This window comes from Simochromis diagramma, unplaced genomic scaffold (genome assembly GCF_900408965.1).
Source record: "Simochromis diagramma unplaced genomic scaffold, fSimDia1.1 OVJJ01000296.1, whole genome shotgun sequence".
NCBI classification, from domain to species: Eukaryota; Metazoa; Chordata; class Actinopteri; order Cichliformes; family Cichlidae; genus Simochromis; species Simochromis diagramma.
The window spans coordinates 1140030-1160182 of NW_024387004.1; positions in this window are offsets into that span (position 1 = coordinate 1140030).

Below are 20153 nucleotides of genomic sequence, written 5' to 3' on the forward strand. Positions count from 1 at the left end.
AGAGTTTCCTCCTTCAGCAGACGTTCATCAGGGATTCTCTGCCTCCTCTGACAAAAAAGGGCCGGTAATGACAAATATTTCAATATTTGAATGTCTACTGTGAGATAAGCCCAACCTCGTGGCGAGGCAATTAAAGCAGCACGAATGGAAATGAACGATTTATCATCGGGAAGCATCACTGACGAGTGACGGCTACGGAACAAAAGTCCGGCTCTGACACGGCGCCGGATGGACGTTATTGCTCGGCAGCATCGGCGTCTGCACTTGATGAGGTCCCCCCTGCTATCGGCTCAGAGATAGCAGGTGTCAATGGAAACCAATTTAAGGCGTCCACAGCAAAGCGAGTTATTAACCCGCCTGCCAAAGAACTGTATCTTCCCCTCTCCCTCTTTATTTTGGGAAGAGCGACAGAATGAAAGTGAGAGCGGCGCTTTCAGAAGTCGATTAGCGCTTTGACACTTTGTCTTTTTAAACGCTCGAGTTAGACGCTGAAGCTTCCCAGAGGAGAGGGAGGAAAGACGCTCGTGTCCTTCAAGTGGAAAAGTCAATCACTGTGACTGACGGAGTCTGGGCCCACACCACCCACCCAGAGCCGCCCTCTTTCTCCCAGCCACTGCTGCGTGCACGCAGAGGGGTACAGGAAGCCGTCACCACACTTCCTGTTCCAGCATCGTGACGGCCCCAGACTCAGGGCGGACCTTTAACTGATCCGGCGCTCTGTGACCTGAGAGGCCTGCAGAGTGAGAGGAACCAGTTTATTGGTTTTTGGATGGTGGAAAAAGCACAGAAGCACCACGCAAACGTTTGTGGACTCCAGGAAGCTCTGAGATGGTCCACAGACCACGTTCTCGTGATGAGTCTGGATTAACATGGAAGTTTCACGTCGTGCGAAGCATCGTTTGCTGGTGTCTGGAGAAACACACATTCTCGTTTAGCTGTGTTAGTGAGGACATCTCATTGCTTTCCCTAACCTTAACCTAACTGTAACCCTGACATCAAAACCACATCTCACACACGTAATGGTTTGATGTGTGTTCCTGAACACACGTGTGTTACTGTTGTTTACATGAACATGTGACTAATAGCCACACTAATGCACACCAAAGGAAACTTTTCAGGGTTTAAAGGCCAAACTTGGAGGCAGGAAGGACGTGGTGAGACGCGTTTCCGTGTTTCATACATGTTTGATTAGGTGTTAAAAACAAATCCAGGGGACAGCTGAAAGTCTCTGCTTTTAAACTTGTGCAGAGCCGATGGGACAGTTCATGTCCAACCACCCGGTCTCTGCGGGAGATGGGACACACTCGACGCCAAAAGGTGGAGCTCCTAATCTGCGGCGAGCTGACGCTACAACATGAAGGTTCAAAGAAACCCCAAAAATAAAAGCTGCAGAGATGAAGCAGCGTCGTTGGCATTCGGCGCATGCTTCGCTGAAACCACACTTCTGCCTCCTCTCGCAGCTCGCTGCGCTCACAGAGATGTTCATTTTCAGATTTCACACTTGATTTAGAGCCAAACCAGCAACATTTAGAACTCAATCAATCTTCCTGTTTTACATACAACCTGAAAGAGCCGTAATTTTCCAATCAGCCTCAGCAGTTGCTGCTGTCACTTCCAATGTATCGCAACATCCCCCAAAACCTTCAAGACCGTGAGCAAAGCCCACTCGGTATTAAAGCGGCATGCAGCGCTGCAATATCAAACCAGCCAGCGCCTCACATTCCCTGCAGAAGCCTCTAAATCTTCCAGCAGAAGCACAGCATCAGCCGACCCCGCCTCATCCCCAGCACTGCGTTTCGGCATGCTGTTATTAACGTGAATATCAACAGACTCTCCCAGTGAGGTGCATCCAGCTCGCTGGCGCCCTCATCCATTCTGCTATCCTCCCTCTGCACACATCATCTGTTTTGGGCTTCTGGGCCATACATCAATGTGGCGAGCCAGAGAAAAGCTCTTTAAGTTGCATAAACACAATGTCGCCCGGGCACCCACCAGCTGCCCGTGATGGATGGGACCGCACACAGAAGAGGGAGCCGGATCCATCCAGGAGCTGACGGCGGAGCAGCGCCGAGCGGGCGGAGGGGCTGCGTGGTCGGCGCTGACGCGCAGCTCTGCAGGTGTGAAGAGGCCGAGCTGCAAAGAGGACATTAATCACGCCGGCCTCAGCCTGACTGAGCCTTTCACCCAAACGCTGCGCTCCAGGGATGGTTACTCTACGCTGCTCAAGCGTTTGTTTCTTCCTCGCTAATCGCGGCGACCAAACCTGCTCCGATCCATCAGCTGGTTACCGTAACAACAGGTGTGACGAATACGCGCAAAAAACAAAAACCTGCACAAACTACAGACACCTTCAGAGGCTCGACAGCAACCGACCGACGAGTACAGGTTACTGATCAGGAAGAGGACTGCACACTCATCAGCTGAGCTGAGCAAAGCTCCTCTAATCCAACCACAGAGATATGAAGCTATGAGCAGAGCAGGTCCAAAGAGCCAATCAGAGAGCAGGATAAGGCTATCATCAGAGTCTGCAGACAGAAGACACCTGAAATAATCCTGTTATATTCATCTAAAAACTGCAGAATTTAGAGTTTTGGATTCGACTACTTACTGATGTTTTTGTAAAAAGTCTTTGCTGTTGAAATGTTGCATTACACTGAAATATGAATACATATGAGAAACGAGTTGTTCTGGTGTTTATTAGTGTGCTCAAAGGGTTCATCTGTCCTGGACACATGCTGATTCATGTTGACCAGTGACAGCGTCAGGCTTTTATCAATCGATCAAACACACACATCCACAACAACACTTGCAACACTCTTTTCTGCCATCGTTGTATTTTTACTTGTATAATAATGTATAATCTATAAAGTGTGCGTGTTAGTCCCCATAGGGAAATTGCTCCTCTGCATTTAACCCATTCACCCAGTGAAGCAGTGGGCAGCCACCAGCGCAGCGCCCGGGGAGCAGCGTGTAGGGACGGTACCTTGCTCAGGGGTACCTCAGGGTAGCCGTTCAGTGGAGTCGAACCCCCGACCTTCCAATCATGGGGCCACCACTCTACCTACTGAGCTATCCCGGCCCCTATATACTTGTATATAGTATTTTATTTTGTTCTATTCTGTACAGTTGTGTACTCTATTTATTCTAATTATATTCTCATTTTTGCTACATAACTTTTGCACTGTCCACTTCCTGCTGTGACAAAACTAATTTCCCACGTGTGGGACTAATAAAGCTCATCTTATCTTAACGTTCAAACAGATTTAATGTCCAGAAACATGGTTCACAGTGGCTGGACGGGACATTTCTTCTTTTATATATCAAATCCTGCCTATTTGTCCTGTTCGGTTAATATTTTATTTTGTTTGTTGGAAAAACAAATTTTTTGTTTTCTTTACTAAAGAAAATGTTCATCGTTACACTGAGCTGACTGTACTGGTGTTACGACCCATAAAGTGATGGATGCTCGGTCCCCCACAAACCCCAGAATCACACCGACGACACCAGCCTCTGCTATCACAAACATGAAGCACAGTTGGACGGCTGCATTATTTTTCTAATGCGTACTCAGCTGTTTGCAGAGCGTCTCCGATTCCTCTGAATATTCGGCCACATAAGGACTCGAGGCTCAGCTTCCTCGGGCTCCTCGCAGTCTGCTGCTAACTGGCTTAGAGACTCTGAAGTTTGTGTCATGAGAGCCGAGGGGGACGAGAGCGCCGCGTCGTAACTGTGAGCAGCGCTCTGCAACAAAAAGATGGAAAATGACCTTCATTTCTTTGCACTTATAGAAGTCATGGCCCAGCCGCACCCTGCACAGCTGCGGTGCTGCATCCCAGAATGCAAAGCATACCTGGCCACGCAAAGGCGTCTACCTCACACGCCTACACCTGTAGGTGGGTAGGCGTGTCTGACTGAATATTTTATCTGAGAACAAAATGGGAAAGTTCCCACAGACGCACAAAACTAAACTGGTGTCTGAAACCAGTACGAACAAAGAAGCTGTCCCCATCTCGCTGACAATTAAGTATTCGCTGAGTACAAAGGGAAACAAATACAGCAGTTTATCACTTTCATGTAAATGAGGTTCAGCTTGTTGTAATCATCACCGTGGCTCAAAGAGTTGGCAGTTCGTCTTGTAACTAGAAGGTTAACGGTTCGAGCCCCGACTCGGACAGTCTCGGTCGTTGTGTCCTTGGGCAAGACACTTCACCTACTGGTGATGTCCAGAGGGGCCGATGGCGCGATATGGCAGCCTCGCCTCTGTCAGTCTGCCCCAGGGCAGCTGTGGCTACACCTGTAGCTGCCTCCACCAGCGTGTGAATGAATAGTGGCATTGTAAAGCGCTTTGAGGGCCCTGAACAGCGCTATATAAATGCAATCCATTATTATTATTATATGACATCACTACCAGGGTGGCTGTGGAGGTTTTTCCTGCTTTCTGTCTAGACACACAGCTAACTGCTAATTAGCAATAACATCATAAATCCAACAATTTCACTCACTGGAGCTCAGACCCGTTTACAGGGAGCCTGGACCGGCTCTCCGGTCAAAGCCTCTGAGTCTGTGATCACAGAGATGAATTTACCTGGTGAGGAGGAGACTGACACTGACTGCCTGTGCTGGGATGCTGAGCCCACTGTCCTCTGGTACAGCCGACCGTTAACTGCAGCGCTCATCATCACGGATCCTTGCTCTTGGTTAGACAGCATCTGTTAATTCGAGGAGCCTGTACAACCTGCAAGAACCAATAAAAGATGTAATGCTCACACAGCATTACTTACATCCTCTTAAAGCGCCGAGCGCTCTGATTCTTCCAGCTCCCCATCAGGCGTGCATCACATCTACACGACTCTTTATTATTCTTTCAACATGGATTATCATTAACACAGTCTCACATAGAAATATGTTATTATATATTAATATGTGAGACTGTGTTAATGAGCCTGATGTTATTCTCTCGTGATGACGAGCTTCAGTCAGGTTTCAGAGCTCATCACAGAAACAGCTTCAGTGAAGGTTACCGATGATCTCATGGCCTCTGACAGTGCACTCAGTAAAAGGCAGCACACCTGGAGTTCAGACCTTTAGAAATAAAGTTCTCTGGTGAAACAAAGATTGAACTCTTGGCCCGAATCACAGTCGGAGGTTTCTTCCTGATAAAAGGGAGTTTCTCCTTCCTACTGTCACCAACACTGATAATGTCTGATTGTTGGAGCTTCTCTGTATTATTATTGAGTCTGTACCTTACAATATGAAGCACCTGGAGGCAACTGTTGGTGTGATTTGGTGCTGTATAATTAAAACTGGACTGAAATAAGAATTGAACTTGATGACAGTGGGAAGGAAAAACTCCCTTTTAACAGGAAGAAACCTCCGGCAGAACCAGGCTCAGGGAGGGGCGGGGCCATCTGCTGTGATTGGTTGGGGTGAGAGAAGGAAGACAGGATAAAGACATGCTGTGGAAGAGAGACAGAGATTAATAACAGATATGATTCAGTGCAGAGAGGTCTGTTAACACATAGTGAGTGAAGAAGAAACACCCAGTGCATCATGGGAATCCCCGGCAGCCTACGTCTATTGCAGCATAGCTAAGGGAGGATTCAGGGTCACCTGGTCCAGCCCTAACTATATGCTTTAGCAAAAAGGAAAGTTTGAAGCCTGATCTTGAAAGTAGAGATAGTGTCTGTCTCCTGAATCCAAACTGGAAGCTGGTTCCACAGAAGAGGGGCCTGAAAACTGAAGGCTCTCCCTCCCATTCTACTTTTAAATACTCTAGGAACAACAAGTAGGCCTGCAGAGCGAGAGCGAAGTGCTCTAATAGGGTGATATGGTACTACAAGGTCATTAAGATAAGATGGGGCCTGATTATTTAAGACCTTGTATGTGAGCAGCAGGATTTTGAATTCTGTAAATTCCATTTTCAGAATTCAAAATCCTGCTGCTCACATATTATTGTTGGGTCTACCTTACAGTATAAAGCTCCTGGAGGCGACTGTTGTTGTGCTACTTGATGCTGTATAATAAAACTGAATTGAATCTCCTTCCTGTGCTCTCTTCCTCCTCCGTCTCAGTGATCACTGCGTTCCTCTCGTCCTCGCTGTTTGCAGATCAGTTCTGAGTTTCAGAGCGAGAGACGTGTTTCTGGGATTGAGGAGCGGCTGATGACTGAGCGGAGTTTAGAAGAACAAAACCCCGGAGGTTTGCAGCGCCGCACAGATCCCCCTCTGCCTCTCGTTCTGTGTAAATAAGCGTAGATGAGGCAGACAGACAGATGGCCGAGCTGCCGCGAGTTTGATAACAGTCTTGCTCGGAGCGCTGCTGTCAGCAGGGAATTTTCTCGGCTGCATTAAAAGGAGATTTACTTTACGAGAGAGAAACATTAGAAAGCAGCTCGACTCGGCTGGTGGCTTTACTCTTATTTACACAGTGAGAGAAATAAAATGAGTCAGCAGCTGAAGGGGTCGTTAGTGTCGGAGGTGAAAGTGTGCACGCTCACAGCTCTGCACCCACATCAGCACCTGCAGTGTTCCTGTCAGCTGAGCTGGTTGTAAAATTAAGGAGGATTCAGGCTTCACGAGCTGATCATCACAGACACCCCAAAGCTATCTCAGAAGTATGAAGCGTTTCCTCCTGAGCACCAGAGTCAGGTTGGTTCATTCATTCAGCAGTCTCAGGTACGCCCACACCTGTCTGCAGCCGGCCTGCAGCATGCTTTCATTCTGGCTCCTGCTTCAGGGCCATCTCTTTCACCTGCAGCCAGGTGAAAGACGACTGTAGCAGCTACTCCAGATGTTTTTACCCCACTGTCACGTCTTAGCTAAACCAAGTGATGAGACGTGAGCTTCTGTGCCACACACGGGGGTCTGCCTCTGGTGCTGATCTTTGAACGTGAGCCACACCCACTCAGACCTGTCATAGAAAAGTGAACCCAACTCTAATTACACCTTTAACTGTAGTTATAGAGAAGACTTAGAAAACACTGAAATCCTGCTGGATATCTGCACTGAGCTGAGTCAGGAATGACAGGATGCCACGTAGTTTGATGGAAATGAGAATGATCAGCCTCCAGAGGGCTGCATTCAAAGACGCCTGCAGCAGGACGGTCTATTCTGCATCAGTTTTGAACACATTTGATTGCAGAAACTCCTCCCAGATCTCGACCAGTGCATCGTTGAACTCTGGACGGTTTGAGGTGTGACCTGGTGGCGTCAGATGGGGTCAGGGGTCATTGATGTGCCTCTACTGCACCTGTTGGTAATTTCATTAACACCAAAGCAGCTGAATGTGATTACACCTGCTTTGCTGCTGAACTGAGCAGATCAAAGTGCCAGAGGTGTAACTGACTGAATGCTCATCCTTCTACACGCCGTCCTTTCGGTGCTTCCACATTAAATCTTTCTCTCCAGGAGGCTACATAAGAATATCTGCCTGCTTCCTCATTCACACCACACCTCTGTTTTGGCATGCTGGGCCTATTTGTGTGTCCACATGTTGCTCACATACAGCAAACTGTGTGAATGTCATGCCGGACCTCCTGCCCCACTTTGAGCCCTGGTGATGCAGAAGCCAGACGTCTCCACGTCGATATTTTCCTGCACAGCTCAGGTCGCGCTTCACGACGAGGAAACGACTTCTCCCTGTTCGGCCCAGATAAGGCCCCACGCTGAGCCGCTGTGTAGGGGGGCAGCAGCTGATGTATTCTGGGCCAGGCTTTGATCTCCTGCATGCCCATGTTCTGACTACAAAACAGGCCCGAGACAAGGCGGCCACATACTCCCAGCTGGGTGACTGCAGTGTGGGAAAATGGACTGAGGCAGCTAAAATACAGCCAAACAAGCTAAAACATGCACACATCCTAAAATTCAGATTTGAAAGCAGAGCAGCAGAAAAGGAAAGAACGCTTAATGGGATAAGTTCACACAGGCGGGACACATGAACATCACCTGCAGGAAGGAGTGAAACGAATAAGAGACAAAATGAGACGTGACAGCCGTGTGAAGACAGGGACTGAAGCTGAACTGCTTGTGTAGCCCGTTTGTGTGCGTCACGCCTGTCGATGCGTTCAGTTCTGGCTTCTGAGTAAGAGGCAGGAGACAGCACTGGGTGTCTGGGTTCTTCACTGTCCATCGCTGTAATATATAGAAATACAGAAAACCATGAGCTCTCCTCGGGCCAAGCTGGAAGGAGCTGTGTGTTGTAAAGTTATGACGTATGAATCCTGCTGCTGGGCCCAAACTACTCTGTATTTATTAAGGCTGCTGTGTTTGTAACATGTTTTAATGTTTTGTATCTTGTTCTATTTAATCTCAACAAGCCCCTAAAAACAGTCCGTGATCACTGTCGGCCTCCATCGGTTTTTATCACCACTGTTCATTTTAAAGCTCAGTTTTTAAAGCCTTACGATGTAACTGCAGCCCATGCAGCAGTATATTAATGACTAACCTGGTATTGTGGATGGATTATCTCAGTTGTTCTCCTGACTGAAGTTTGGTCCGTTTACAGCATCCTGCCATGCGACTGCATTTGTCTCTAACCATCGGGAACCCTCATGTTAACTTTTATCGAGTGGGGAAAAGTTAGCGTTCATCCTCCAGCTTCACTGTTACACCTGGTAAAGCAGCAACACTGATCATTGTGGCTGATCAATGGACCCGACTGCATTAACTGTTGTGAAAAAAATCAACTCAAGCTCTCAAGTCAACAAAAAGCATAATATATAAATAATATAAAACAACATATCATTAAAAATATTTTAAAAAGAAAACAAAAAAGTCACCCAATGAACAAAATAATGCAAAAAATGAAACAATCAGACAAACAAATACATTTTAACAGCCAAGATCCAACGTTTTGTTTCTTTGAAATATAATAAAAATTCACAATTTAACCCGTAAATCAAATCCAATGCAATTATATTAGCAGACGACATTTAGCAGGTAATACTGGGACTTATCTTAAAGCACAAAAGCAAATCATGAGAAACCACATTTGCAGAACATAATATCTCCATACCTGTAATACATAGAAATACAGAAAACTATGAGCTGTGTGTGTTGTGCATCTGCTCCTCTGATAAAACAACACAATATGTGCCATTAACAAACTACAGCAGAGATTTCTTTCACCTAGCCGGGTGCTAGCAACCAGGCTAACTTAGCACGCTAGCGTTACAGCTGTAGCTAAAATGAGTTACAAACTTCAGTTAGCGAACTCAGCCCTCTACAAGACTCAGGCTACGTCCACACGTACACGGGTATTTTTGAAAACGGAGATTTTCCGTTTTCGTTTTCAAAAATAATCCCGTCCACAGGTAAACGCAGAAATGAAGGAAAATGCTGCTATGAACATGCCAAAGCAACAGGTGGCGATATATTCCTAACCTGTAGAAATGTTGGCCAATCAGAAGTCTAGAAGCCTTGGTGGGAAATAGTAAACAAGGATGGGGCATAGAAGCAGAACCGAGTCGTATGTGTGGAGGGACAGTAACTGTGTGTATATGTAAGCATGTAAACACTGCAGAGAGTAGAATTAACAATATTGTGGAAATTCATTTCACCGAAACAATAACGTGGCGCACACTGTGACGTCAAAAAAGGCGCACACCTTTGACTCTGCGTTTTTCTCGTCCACACGTAAATACAAAAACTGAGTTTTCAAAAATATCCACCCTGGCCGGAGTTTTTAGAAATCTCCGTTTTCAGTGACCAAAAACGCCGTTTACGTGTGGACGAAAGGTGCAAACGCAGAGAAAAATCTGCGTTTTCAAAAATACCCGGGTACGTGTGGACGTAGCCTAAAACACAAAGTATTTAATAAAATTCATAAGGGTTTAACACATTTCCTGCACTTGGCTGATGCTGGTTTCTGTGATGGTCCTCTGGTGTCGCCCGGCTGCAGGTTGGATTTTATTCTGAGGGAAACGTATCGGTACGATCGGGCGTAACCATCTCCTCCTGGCGTTTGTCCTTCACCGTTTGCTTTTCCTTATAATTTCCACACAGTGGACTTAAAATAGAACAGAAAAATGTGTGCTCATTAAAGCAAATTTAGCTGAAATTAAGAATCATCCAGTTCACCAAACCGGCTACTTAAACCTGTTAATTACTCCGTGCTCAGCCACATTACACTAAAAGGCTTCCTGCCCTGATCGTTTCATTTAGCTTCATCTCCCTCAGATACAATTTCATGGTCGAGAAAGTGTTGCATCTTTCATTTCGCACGTCTTTTATTGCGTCGCCCGCAGTGTTGCTGGCTTGTTTGTACAGAACAACAGGCTCAAATAGGAACTTGCTAAAGCTCCACAGAGCAGAGAGAGCACATTTAAAACCTTGAGATAAAGGTCAGCTCGGGCTGTTTGCTCGTACTCCAGCAGATTCTTCACAATTATTCTGCAAAGAGAACAAAGTGCTGCGTCCCTGGACTGAGGCAGAAGCTGCTGTTCCGGTGAAGGCGAGGTTACTTTGGAGGTTACGCAGGTTTTGTTGTAACAGGCAGAACAAGAGGTCAGAGCCTCCAAAACTCGTTTATTCTTATTTATCCGAACAAGTCGAATCCGAACATCTTCCACAATCTAGCCTAGAAAATAACGCCCCTCATCCAGCACTCATCAAGGACAGCAGCGCTCCGACACGGAGGACACAGCTGGAGGAAAAGATTTAAGGAGCGAGCAGCAGCAAAGCTGAATCCAGGACGGCTAGTACAGTTGGTGCTGTGTACCTCCCCGAGTTATTATAGTTATTATAGTGAACTCCAACTAAACCAAGAATCAAAACAAAATCACTTTAGAAAAAGATCAACTTAATAACAGTCAGCCTGAAGCTTATTAAACCTGCATTTCCTCTAATGTCCAGCAGGGGCAAAGCCTCTGTAAAATGACGTCTGATTTACAGAAGAAGAATAAGCCTCTGATGATCTCTGAGCTCAGTAAACTCTTTCCTGATGAGTTTATGGCTCAGATGCTGCTTTAAGTTCACGTTAGGCAGAGATGAACAGGAAGTAGAGTAGGGTTTGGGGCGGGGCTACGCTGTGGGCGATCCACTAACAGTCTGCTAGTTTCTGAAGATGGAAGCAGCTGGTTCACCTCAATGACCGAGAGCAGTAAGAGCGAGGCAGTAATAAAAACAGAGAGTGTGAGCACAGGCTTCAACTTGTTTGGATCTCCAGAAACAGAAAGTCTGTTCAGATCAATGAGAGGCGACTGAAGAAGAATGAAAATGCTCTGATAGAAGGCTTGTGTCAGGAGCAGCTGGAGACCGTATGGGGTGCTGGAGGTCATGAGCTGTGGATATATCAGCTCAGGCAGAGAAGCACACCTGAACCAGGAATCAGCGTCTAACAGCTGCTCTGTAGGATGTGTGGAAGAACACAACACATTACTCTCTGTGCCAAGCAGTTTATGAAAGGTAAACTACGGCATACAGAAAGGTAACTTTGAAAAGTCAAAGCCAATGAACAGATGTTACGTCGATACATATTCAGTGCAGACTGACGTTTTAAGAGTAATGAAGCAGGAAGGCTGCGGTGGTTCTCGGAAAGCTACACACGGAATAACAAGTCAGGCTTTTACCAAACATGTTTACAACGAACGAGCGATTCAGGTGAGCACCCTGTGCGGCTCTTTCCTCGGGTAAAGCACACAGGTTTGTGAGCAGGTGTGAATTTCTCCAGAGAGGCAGGTGAGGATGTTTGAGGGCAGTCAGACTGGCAGGAGGACGAATGGGTCCTGAATGAAAGGAACTAACTCGACACTGAGCAAACAACTATCTGACTGATGTTAGTGGGACACAGTCGCCAGTCACAACCTGGGAGGAGCCCATTTAGGCAAAAGTCCACTAAACACATACAACCGAGCCATGACCTCCAAACTTCATGTAACAACAAAAGGTGTAGCTGGTTAGCTAGCTGAGCGCTAACCAGTTTCACCGCGCTCCGACCAAACTCACCGGACCAGCCGAGCGCGCCACAAAAACGCAACCTTTGCACATCCGCTAAGACAAAACTCTGCTTACATCTGGCTTCCTCCGTTGTTCTCGCGTGTCATAAATTTAGAGTCACATAGGGTTTTGGCTTTGCAACTTCTGATTGGTGGAAGTGACGTGAACGCGGTATCATTACCGTGATTCTATTGGCTCAAATTATTAAGAGGTGTTAATCATGCAAATTGCCCAAGAGCAGCCAAAGTTACAACCCCTCAGAGTTTAAAGCGTCCATTTAAACTGTCCACGTGCAGGGCAGAAAGGACCACAGGCTGTGAATGTGTGGTTAATTCTTCAAAAATATTCCAAAAACAAGCATTTTTAGACATCTTAATGAAATTAAATCAACGCCTGAATATTTATTTATTAAAAGTGCAGTAATTTTTCACTGTTTCGCTTTAGAAGCATAAATCGTTGCACAGATGATGTTGATTACTGATTTTCTGAATAAAGGCACCAAAGCATAATTTTAAAGGAGGAAAAAATCTACTTACTTTTTGTGTTTCAGGCTCAGCAACTGCGACACAGTAACACCTGCTGCAATGTTTACACCTCTTCATTTTGATACCAAGATTGTTTACACAGAGTTTGTAATTGCAGAGAAATACTCACTGTGGGCATGTTCCTTTCAAGCATTAAGCTCAGAAAGCCCTTTGGGTAGGAACAGGGTAGATATGGTACAAACCACTGCAGGATATAATAGGATATAATAGGATATTATGGTCGACAGTATCGAACGCTGCACTGAGGTCTAGCAGGACAAGCACAGAGATGAGTCCACTGTCAGAGGCCATAAGAAGATCATTTGTAACCTTCACTAAAGCTGTTTCTGTGCTGTGATGAGCTCTGAAACCTGACTGAAACTCTTCAATAAGCCATTCCTCTGCAGATGATCTGTTAGCTGTTTCATATCCACTCTACATAATTACTTTTCCATAACAAAGCAGCCTAAATGGGTTTTGTATCATTAGTTTAAAACAAATCTAAAATTATTGCTAAATGTGGATCCACTTTAATACGGAGGCGCTTCACACATGTACAGGTCTGAGCTGTGTGTGATGATGGATGAAGTTCCTTTGTTTTGATGGAAATGTTGAGCCTGATTCATAAACATTTATTCCAAGAGGAAAGAAAAGACTGAAGAGCAGCAGGAACATTTCTTCAGCGACTCCACACAGAGTGGGAGATGGATGTGTGGCCTGCAGGCAATGTTGGGTGTAATGCATTTCAAAGCCACCAGGTTACGAAGTTACTGTAATCACATTACATTTTTTAATAACGTAACATTTTACTGTGCTAAATTCAGTAATTACATTAAAGTTCATGTTACTGGTGTTACACAGGTTGGTCAGCCGGGCGGATATAAAGAAAAACACAAACCGCCTCCATTTCTACAGTAGAATCACCATGACGACCACTCTACTTGGTTTTCAAAGTAGAAAATGTAAAAAAGGATTATAAGTGTGTCCTCATTAGGACAGGGGTTTGTGTTGTGTGTGTGACTGTAGCTATAGGTTTATATTGTTAACCGGTGTTTATGTGAAAATGTATTAAGAGAGTCATGTAAAATGGGCTGTATTTGTAAAGCGCTTTACTTGGTCCTAAGGACCTCAAAGTGGTTTACAAATACACAAACATTCACACACAGGTGATGGCAGCTACAGTGTAGCCACAGCCACCCTGGGGCGCACTGACAGAGGCGAGGCTGCCGGACACTGGCACCACCGGGCCCTCTGACCACCACCAGTAGGCAACGGGTGAAGTGTCTTGCCCAAGGACACAACGACCGAGACTGTCCAAGCCGGGGCTCGAACCGGCAACCTTCCGATTACAAGGCGAACTCCCAACTCTTGAGCCACGATCGCCCTGCTGAGTAACGAGTAGAGCAACAAATTACTTTCTCCAGCGAGTAAGCAAACAGCTCTTCTGTTCCAGCTTAGACAGAAAAACCTCGATAATGCTTAAAAACTACACAGCAGCACAAAATCACCTAAACCAGTGTCCTGGTCTGTGTCCCTGTCAGAGGAAGTTCACAGAAGTATAAATAAAGTACGATAAAAGGCTTCAGCATGAATCTGATGCACAGTCACACGCATCTTTTTTTCCTGGTTTTGTAAATATTATTAAATGTTATTCAATTGTAAATTTGAAGCCCCATGAAGCGACTGTTGTTGTGATTTGTGGCTATATGAATAAAACTGAACTGAATTGATAATATGTGATTGTTAACCTCCTGTAATAAGCAATAGGCAGGTTAATAAAGCAGTGCTCTGTGATGCATCATGGACAAATAAACCCGACTCCTCCCTGAACGTACGATCTCGCAGCACCGGTCAGTTCATTGGTTTCATTCAGTCCTTCCACCTGTGAGCTGCACCACAGCTCCTGTAACACTGACTGAGCCACAGCACAGAGCCCCACAGGGACCCCAGGCCGAGTGTGGATGGAGGGACGTGTGCTCGCGTTGACCAACAAACCATCAATCAGCAGCTGATCTGACAAGAGGCCCCAAAGACCAGTGACTCAGAGCAGTGACCGCCGGGACCCCCGCGTGGTCCATCAGTGTCACCATCCTTCTGCGACCAAGCGAGACATCCGTCTCAATCATCCTCCACCAGCTCACTGGGAAAGTTCCCATGAGCCACAGAGAGGTGAGGTCGGGCTGGGGGTGGATTTAGCAGAGAGAGAGGAAAAAGAGTAGTGAGGAGAAAAGAAATAAGAAAAAGCTCTGACCTCCAGGGCTGAAAACTGCAGTTCCTCTAACAGCCTCTAGAGGCTCTAGATCAGATTCACCTCTGCAACAAAACACCAAAACAAAGACAGCCAGCATGAAATGAACGGTCAGAAATACTCAAGTATTTTATGCAGTGATGAAGTATTTGTACTCTGTTATCTCCATCTTTACACTAAATGCAGTTTAAAGTGAGTTTCTGAATCCCGGCTGCAGATGTTCTGACTGTACTGCATGTTATTCAAGACAATTTGTTAGGTACACCTGTCCAGCTGCACATTGGCATAAATATATAATCAGCATCATGACAGCATGTCAGAGCATTCAGTCATGCAGACATGACGAAGACCACCTGCCAACCCTCAAACTGAGTGTCACAATGAAGATGACGGTGACTGTGGTTGTTGTTTCAGAAACGGCCGATCTGCTGGGATTTTCCCACCAACCATCTCTGAGTTACAGAGAAGTCTAAAAACCAGGAAAATACCAGCAAGCAGCAGCTCTCATGTCAGGAGAGTAGATAAACTGCTTCGAGCTCATAGGAAGGTCAACAGGAACTCCAGTAATCACTTGTTACAACAAAGGTCTGCCGAAGAGCATCTCAGAGCCTTGAAGCAGATGGGCCACAGCAGCAGAAGAGCGCAGCGGTCAGCTGCCGAGGCTGCACTTCACACAGACTCAGCAAAACTGGACAACAGGAACTGGAAACAGCGCCTGGTCTGATGAGTCTTGATTTCTGCTGGAGCACAGTTTGGTAGGAGCTCGTGGATCCTCGTATCTGCATCGTTATATTAGTGACTGGCTGGAGGCTAAAAAACATGAACCTGATCTGTGGAAACCATAGACGACATCATGGTGCCCTCATCCCTCTTTTTTAAAAACAGCCTTTTGGAAAAAGTATAGAGATTTCATGTAAACGCCATCATGACGAACTCAGGCGTCAAATGGGACGAACCATTTTTCTTGGGTTAATATTTGAGCTCAAACTTGCATCCATGCTTTTTGCAGAACACTAACATGAGAAGATAAGACTGATCTTATCTAAAGTCACGTGGCCCGACCGTAGCGCTGACTGAACCCATTAGCGTGCAGATAACTCGCGAGGTTGAGACACAGCAGCTGACAGATTCGCCGTCGCTCAGCGGTCTGTCGCAGACAAACAGCACGCAGACATTAATACTGAAACACAGTCGTCTTTTCTTCACGCAGCAGCGGGGACAGTCACAGCATTATTCAGCATTTGATCCTGTGATCCATTTTTCATGATTTCATGTCTTTGAACCAACTCGAGCTGAGGTCGAAGCTCCTCCAGCTCCGCAGCATAAAACACAGTCACTCAGATGTCTGACAAACCTGCAGACACTGTAACAGCTGTCTGGCGAGTAAGGAGCGGCTAGCAGGTCCAGCGGGCATGTGGTGTGGAGGTTAGCCGGATAACCCGAAGCCAGTCGGTTAAATCCATTAACAGACCTTTATTCGCCGTCAGCAACATTACACTTTATAAGCCAGGTCTCCTCGGCTGTACTCGTCCGAGCCTACATGCGCGGGGATTGGTATCGCCAGCACCAGCTTGCCACAACAGTAAGGTGTTTTCTTGGAGAATTGAACATGAGCAGCATGGAATGGCTGCCGCTAACAACACACACCCACTAGGAGACCCCCATAGATACTACAATAGTTGGGCAACCCCCCCTAGTGCTGCTATAACCCAAAAGGGTTGTTACATCACACAGAGTAAAGACACAGTTAAGACTTTAGTTGTAAATACATGCAAAATGAAAATAAAAAGGAAAGCCTCTGAAATGTGCATAAAAACAACAAAAACATCAAATCACTAACAGGATACAAGAAGAACCATCAGGACTGTGTTGGACTAAAATAAAGACTACACTCCACAGCAGAGTAAGCGTTTCCTGGTTTGATCCCCGAGCGTCTGTTTTATTTTTCAAACAAGCATCAACCTGCAAGAAGAAGCCTGGCTTACGTTCAAAAGGCTGCAGTTCCTCTGGGGTCCAGCAGGGGCAGCAGTGAGTCAGTCCCAGTAAACTCGCATGTTAAAACTGTATAGCAGAAATAAGCGCGTTTACAGGCTGATTGTTTGCATTGTTAGGGGCATGGCCTCTTTGACTGCAGTCCCTGACCTGGACCTGAGGACCGGGTTTTAATGTTTAATGCAGAACGTTTGCTGGATTCAGCACGATCACACCTTTCCAGTAAATAAATCTACCTGCTGTAAGTAATTTTCTCAGTCTTCTGTCCAATTGGAGCAGAGGAGTCGCCCCCTGCTGGTCATTAGAACAAATGCAGGTTCAGTGAGTGCTGCTTGTGTCCACTCTGACCTTTAACATAGTTTACTGCTGAATAACAAAGAGCGTGACTGTGCGGCGCTGAACCTGAGCCCCGCTGACCCTGGAGGAAGATGCTGATGGAGAAGCTTGTCCATAATGTATGCTGCAGGTGAGCACTGCTGTGATGCAGGTTAATTATTTATTCATCTGGTGTTGCTGAAAGTTTCATCTGTAAAGCTGGCCCTGTTGTGCAGCTCCTAGAGGACCAGTTTCACAGGAACGTCCTCTGTGAGCAGAGCTGCAGGGAACCTGATACACAACATGAAAAAGGAAGGCCGGCTTGCAGTGCAGTACACTTTAGCCGAGCTCTTTATGTACCTAGTTTGTGCTGACTCTGGGTTTGAGCAGGAGGCAGAGCGGGGAGAAACCTCGATGAAATATTTAGTGAATGTCTCAGAGAAAAAGGGAGCGAGTGCAGCGTGCAACAAAACGATTTATTTACGGTACGCACCAACATTTAGAGAGGAAACACTGCAGGTGGAGATGTGTGAGGAGGAAACGATTAAACATTTACTGACACACCTTTGTGACAGTGTTTGCAGTGGCAGACGTTTACTAATCAGGACATTTTCACCATATTTCGCTTCATCCTTTTCCAGCGTGCCTTTGAGCAGCAGCAGCAAAAACAAACATCTGTGCTGCAGATAACCACACACAGCTGTAGGTGGAGCGCTGAGCACAGAGGGAGACTACAGGCTGTCTGAACATTTGTAAATCACAGTATTTACTCACTCATGTCTTCTTTTTTTAATTTCACCCTGAAGCTCTGAGATGAGCTTTAGGGTGCAGTGAGTGGGTGCAGTGCTCAGGCTGCACGCTCCTGCAGTGAGCGTGCAGCCTGAGCACGGATAACAATGACCTCATTTCATGAAGTATTCGTTCAGCCCCCCATCCTCTGCACTTTAACTGTCCCGCACACTTTAAATCACTCATTAGCCTCAAACAGGGAAGCCCTGCCCACATTATTCCACAACTGTGACATCATCCATCTATCCATCATCCATCCATCATCCATCCATCCATCATCCATCCATCCATCATCCATCCATCATCTATCCATCATCCATCCATTCATTCATCATCCATCTATACAATAGTCCATCATCCATCCATCATCTGTCCATTCATTATTCATCCATCCATCCATTCATTCATCATCCATCTATACAATAGTCCATCATCCATCCATTCATCATCCATCCATTCATTCATCATCCATCTATACAATAGTCCATCATCCATCCATCATCTGTCCATCCATCATCTGTCCATCATCCATCCATTCATCCATCCATTCATCATCCATCCATTCATTCATCATCCATCTATACAATAGTCCATCATCCATCCATCATCTGTCCATTCATTATTCATCCATCCATCCATCCATCATCCATCCATCCATTCATTATTCATAAATCCATCCATTCATTATTCATTCATCCATCCATCCACCCATTCATTCATCATCCATCTATACAATAGTCCATCATCCATCCCATCATCTGTCCATTCATCATCCATCCATTCATTCATCATCCATCTATACAATAGTCCATCATCCATCCATTCATCCATCCATTCATCATCCATCCATTCATTCATCATCCATCTATACAATAGTCCATCATCCATCTATACAATAGTCCATCATCCATCCATCATCTGTCCATTCATTATTCATCCATCCATCCATCCATCCATCCATCATCCATCCATCCATCCATCCATTATTCATCCATCCATCCATCATCCATCCATCCATTATTCGTCCATCCATCCATCATCCATCCATCCATTATTCATCCATCCATCATCTGTCCATTCATTATCCTTCCATCCATCCATTCATTATTCATCCATCCATCCATTCATTATTCATTCATCCATCCATCCATCCATCCATCCACTCAACTGTCAATCCATTCATCCATTTATCATTCATCCATTATCCAACCATCATCCGTCTATACATCAGTCCATTATCCATCCATTCATTCAACTGTCAATCCATTCATCCATCATGCATCCATCCATCCATTCATCCATCCATCATTCATCCATTTATCATCCATTCATCCATCATGCATCTATCATCCATCCATTTATCATTCATCCATCATCCATCAAAAGTCACACTGCAGGTTGCCTGTTGTTTCTAGAGTATTTGAAAGTAGACTGGGAGGCTGAGCCTTCAACTTTCAGGCCCCTTATCATTACTGATTATTAATCTCTGGCTCTCTGTTTTCACCCCAGTCGGTCACTGGTTCTGCTGGAGGTTTTTTCTTCCCATTGTCACCAACTGTGTTTGCTTATAGGGGTTCATATCATTGCTGGGGTTTTCTGTTGTCTCTGTATTATTGTAGGGTCTTTACAATATTAACTCTTTAAGGTTCGTGTTTCACCCACTCCAACAGCATGTCTGTGTACACAGACAGATAATCAAAGATACCATACTGTACTCATCTTAAATCATTACTTATAAAAACACAAAGATACTGCTGATGTCTTGATGTCACAGGTAGATTCACAGGTTTGTACTTGCCTCATCAGGTATCTTCAGGGTTAACATCCTCTGCTGTGAAGCTGGGTCATTTCTGTACATGTGCTCCAGAGCCGGTTTTCCTGATGATCTCAGACGCAGCTTCAGACCCTGATTATTTAGTTTTTTCTGAAACCTCCAAATAATGTTATATCCGTATGAACAGCTACACTGCACCTGCTGACCAGTTTTGTTCTTCACCCTCAGAGTTAAACTTCACAGAGGCTGAAAGAACAAAACCTGAAACCAGGGGTGTCCAACTCCAGACCTCGAGGGCCGGTGTCCTGCAGGTTTTAGACGTGTCCTTGATCCATCACAGCTGATTCAAATGGCTGAATGACCTCCTCAACATGTCCTGAAGTTCTCCAGAGGCCTGATAATGAGCTCATCATGTGACTCGGGTGTGTTGACCCAGGGTGAGATCTAAAACCTGCAGGACACCAGCCCTCGAGGCCTGGAGTTGGACACCCCTGCCTTAAACTGTCTTCAAACATTCATTTAATGAAGCATTTGATTATCAGATTCTCCGTGATGACAGCCCTGAGAGATCAATAAAT